This window comes from Natator depressus, chromosome 4 (assembly GCF_965152275.1).
Source record: "Natator depressus isolate rNatDep1 chromosome 4, rNatDep2.hap1, whole genome shotgun sequence".
Taxonomy (NCBI): domain Eukaryota; kingdom Metazoa; phylum Chordata; order Testudines; family Cheloniidae; genus Natator; species Natator depressus.
In genome coordinates this window covers 40618156-40623329 of record NC_134237.1, presented here as the reverse complement: position 1 = coordinate 40623329, position 5174 = coordinate 40618156, and the positions used below count along the sequence as shown (strand labels likewise).

The window sequence follows — 5174 nt, the reverse complement described above, 5'->3', positions numbered from 1 at the left end:
GAAAAGTGCTATCGAAAAGCAAGGCACTATTATTATCTGATTCCATCCTTCGAGCATGCTACAAAACCTTCATCTTTGGTAAAGCTTTTCCACCAGATGCTAGAACTCCAGTAGTTCTAGGAACAGAACAAAATCAGGGGGCTTCACAGAAGAAACCTCTCCATGATAAACTGAATCCATACGCAGTGGGAGTGGGACATAAACTATACAACGACCTGATTCACAGGGCATGGGAGAAGACACAGAAGCCAGCTGGCACCTGGTCCCACCAACCAATCTTTTTCTTCAAGAAAAGGTATTCTGATCCCCACCTCATGTTTTCCTTTACCACCTTCCTGCCTCTGCTCTTCTCCTTGGTTTTTCTTTCAATTATCGTTTTTCTCCAATCTGTTTTTCTCTCAGCTGCTCCTTTGCCACCGCTCCGCACCTTCATACCAAATCCAAGTTCATACAATGGCCAGACTTCCACAGAGATTCTATCCCATCTCCTTGATCTTTGCCCACTGCTGGCTCCCCTTTGCAGCAGGCACTGGAAGATGCAGTACTGGGTTCACTGAGGCTGATCATACTATTGCACAGATCCAGTGAAGGGACATCACCAAGCCCTCCCATCAAGCATAAGCCCAGGACAGCTGTCCTGGCAGTCTACCAGCCTACTTCCCATCTCAGTCATTGAAACATACTAAGGTTAGAGGTCACCAAAACTTTAGTCACAGAGGAAAACCGCATAGGGGAAAAAATGACCTTAATTAACAAGTCCTTTCTTTTCAGCACAAGAAGTAGTGCTTCCTGAGTGGGGAAGAAGAGCCAGTTATTTTAAAGTTAAAGTAAAAGCACCACAATTTTTACTGTTGTGTGGGGAGGGATTAACAACAGCTCTCTACAAAATTCCTGTAAAATTTGTGGTGCTTTTTTATTTTAAAAAGTGGTGCAATGCAATGTGCAAGTGAAAAATCAAGCAGTTATTTATTTATTTATCACTTTAATTACAGCACTTGTATTTTAAGCTTAGCAGGTGGAAGTCTTTGGCACACTTAAAAGATATTGTATGTCCATGTGCTAAAACATGTCTTTTAAGCCCTGAACTGATCCCATAATAACTTTTACAAGAATTGGACAACAGCAAGGAATTATTTAAAGAGCAATAAATGTGCAGTACATCTACTGAATTAAAAGCATTTGCCTTCTTTGCCTGCATATAGAAATGACAAAAGACATGAATGTCAAGGTGTCATAAATATAAAGGGAAGGGTAAACCCCTTTAAAATCCCTCCTGGCCAGAGGAAATCTCCTCTCACCTGTAAAGGGTTAAGAAGCTAAAGGTAACCTCGCTGGCACCTGACCAAAATGACCAATGAGGAGACAAGATACTTTCAAAAGCTGGGAGGAGGGAGAGAAACAAAGGGTCTGTGTGTCTGTCTATATTCTGTCTTTGCTGGGGATAGACCAGGAATGGGGTCTTAGAACTTTTAGTAAGTAATCTAGCTAGATACGTGTTAGATTATGATTTCTTTAAATGGCCGAGAAAAGAATTGTGCTGAATAGAATAACTATTTCTGTCTGTGTATCTTTTTTGTAACTTAAGGTTTTGCCTAGAGGGGTTCTCTATGTTTTGAATCTAATTACCCTGTAAGGTATCTACCATCCTGATGTTACAGGGGGGATTTCTTATTTCTAATTACTTCTATTTTTATTAAAAGTCTTCTTGTAATAAAACTGAATGCTTTTTCATTGTTCTCAGATCCAAGGGTTTGGGTCTGTGGTCACCTATGCAAATTGGTGAGGCTTTTTATCCAACATTTCCCAGGAAAGGGGGGGTGCAAGTGTTGGGAGGATTGTTCATTGTTCTTAGGATCCAAGGGTCTGGGTCTGTAGTCACCTAGGCAAATTGGTGAGGCTTTTTACCAAACCTTGTCCAGAAAGTGGGGTGCAAGGTTTTGGGAAGTATTTTGGGGGGAAAGACGTGTCCAAACAGCTCTTCCCCAGTAACCAGTATTTGTTTGGTGGTGGTAGCAGCCAATCCAAGGACAAAGGGTGGAATATTTTGTACCTTGGGGAAGGTTTGACCTAAGCTGGTAAAGATAAGCTTAGGAGGTTTTTCATGCAGGTCCCCACATCTGTACCCTAGAGTTCAGAGTGGGGGAGGAACCTTGACACAAGGAATACTAATAGTCCTTACTCAGTCATTGAGCTTAATGGATGGTATGAGTAAGGGCTTCTGTAATGTACCTGTGACGGGTTCGGTCACAGAGATCCCGTTGGGACTGTCACCTGATGTGCTGAAATTACCGCTGAGCCTGTTTTCCCTGCCAGCTTGGGACTTCCAGAAGCCTGTCTTGTTGAGCCAGACATGCTAGCCTGCTGCAACACAGACCCAGGGTCTGGACCACACCCCCAAAGCTACAGACTACCTGTCTCCAGCATCCAGACACCCAGTTCCCAATGAGATCCAAACCCCAAATAAATCCGTTTTACTCTGTATAAAGCTTATACAGGGTAAATTCATAAATTGTCCACCCTCTATAACACTAATAGAGAGATATGCACAGCTGTTTGCTCCCCCAGGTATTAGTCACTTACTCTGGGTTTATTAATAAACAAAAGTGATTTTATTAAGTATAAAAAGTAGGATTAAAGTGGTTTCAAGTAATAACAGACAGAACAAAGTAAGTCACCAAGCAAAATAAAGCAAAAACACACAAGTCAAAGCCTAATACATTAAGAAACTGATTACAGGTAATATCTCACCCTCAGAGATGTTTCAATAAGCTTCTTTCACAGACTAGACTCCTTCTTAGTCTGGGCCCAATCCTTTCCCCTGGTACAGTCCTTGTTAGTTCCAGTAGACATCTCAGGTGGTAAGCAGGGGTTCTCTCATGACTGGCAGCCCCATTTGTCCTGCTCCACCCCCCTTTTATAGCTTTGGCACAAGGTGGGTATCTTTTGTCTGTGCTTGTCCCCACCCCACCTCATCAATGGAAAAGTACAATGATTAAGATGGATTCCAGTATCATGTGACATGGTCACATGTCACTGTAAGACCCCTAGTCTCCATTCTTCCTGGGTTAGCCCACACATACACAGGAAGGCTTGCAGGTAAATAAACCATTTACAGTCAATGGGAGCCATCAAGATTATAAACCACTATTAATGGCCCACACTTTGCATAATTACAATAGGACCTCAGAGTTATACTTCATATTTCTAGTTTCAGATACAAGAATGATACATGCATACAAATAGGAGGAATATATTCAGTAGTTTATAACCTTTGTTATGATATCTTACAAGAAACCTTTTGCATAAAGCATATTCCAGTTACATCATATTCACACTGATAAGCATATTTTTATAAAACATACATAGTGCAACATCACAGTACCCCAATATTTATCGGTCTTTATTACCTTATATATTAACCTTATGCTTTTCATATTTTTGGGTGCTGCTCCTGTAAAAGCAATGCTAGCTCAGGCTTTGTCTATGGTAGAATTGTTTTGCCAAAACTCTCCCCCAGTTGCTGCCACTGGCTCAGCTCTTTCATGGGTAGCAACAGCAGGACCATTAGTGTAGGCAAGGTACAGGCAGCCACCAATGTTTTAATCACTATGCGAACAAAGTAGGGTCAGATAACCTGATGGTAAAAATGTCAGCAGTGGTGTGGAACACTCAACAGTAGCTTCTTTGCTGATGTAATGGTAACAAAATATTTGCAAAAAAGCTAGTACAGACATCCCCTAATAGCAAGGGGCACCTTGATGTAGACAGCAGTGAAATGAGGACAGATACATGCATGGAATTAAGTGGAAGGCTGCAACTTTTATTAAAGTGTAGCACAAGGGAGCGGCACTATGCACTGATCACCCATACTCTCCTTTACCAGGCATTTAGTTAGTTCTAGTTTGGGGGGTTACATGGCTCCTTACCATAAAACCCATAATGCAGGTGACTCTCTGCATCCTACCCCCAGGACAGCCGGAGGAAGATGACTAAGGGAACATCATCATTCGGTAAGCACCGCAGTAAAACCTACGCTTTGTGCAGTCGCTGCAGATCCAAGGCATACCATCTCCGGAAATCCACCTGTGGGAAATGTGGGTACCCTGCTAAGTGCAAGAGAAAGTATAACTGGACTGCCAAGGCTAAAAGATGCAACACCACTGGTACTGATCGTATGAGGCACCTGTCTACCGTCGATTCAGGAATGGATTCCGTGAAGGAGCAACACCTAAGCCCAAGAGAGCTGCCGTTGCAGCATCCAGCTCATCTTAAGGACTCATCTGTTTGTTACAATAAATGGTCTAATCCGGAAAAAAACAGAACAAAAAACAAACCCTTAACTGCCCACTTCAAATTTCTTTTGCATAACCATCTAACCCTTATTGCCTACACCATTTTAAGTGGCCTCCTACACCATTCATTACCTCTTATGCTTAATAATCTGTCCCAACTTGTATTTAGCTCGGACACTGATTTCTTCTCCCAGACCTGAAGAAGACTGTGTGTAGCTCGAAAGCTTGTACCTCTCATCGACAGAAGTCGGTCCAATAAAAGATATTACATCACCTACTTGTTTCTCTCATGATTTATTAATGGAAATCTCCTACTTACATATTTATCCTGTGACTCTTTCCTGGTTAGGTTTAAGTGGTGCTGCATGCAGTTATACATTTTTATCACTAACAACTTATTTTATGGCACAGTAACTGGCTGTTGATGACAATTTTTACTATTTTTAACAGTACTAGAAGGTAAACCAGAACATACATCAGTGCTTCCAAGCAAGACATTGCTTTTAGCTACTAGTATCTGGAAGTTTAACTGCCCTGACTGCATAACTATATAACACAACTACACTAGCATTGCACATCAAAAAGCACATTCTTTAGTCAGTCTTTTTTTGTTTGTCTAATAAAACATGATTCCTGGGTGTTCATGGCTAAATTTAGCAAGGTTGATTATTAGCATTTTATGAATCATGTATCTGAGTTGTTAGTGTGTTGTATCTGATATGAATCCTTGCATTACTCTGTCATTCACCTAGATGTCCATAGCTTCATTGGCCTGTTGTATTACCTTTTTGCTGTATATCCAGTTTACCTAGATTTTCTGGCTGCCTCTTGTGGGTTCATTAACAGGTTCCTTCAGGCAGTGACAAGTTGTAGAGAAGGACA

General features: G+C 41.4%; 1 pseudogene; it reads left to right on the top strand.

The window, feature by feature from the left end:
- Positions 1-3985: 3985 nt before the first annotated feature.
- On the top strand, positions 3986-4272 carry LOC141985825 (large ribosomal subunit protein eL37 pseudogene; annotated as a pseudogene).
- Positions 4273-5174: the final 902 nt, after the last annotated feature.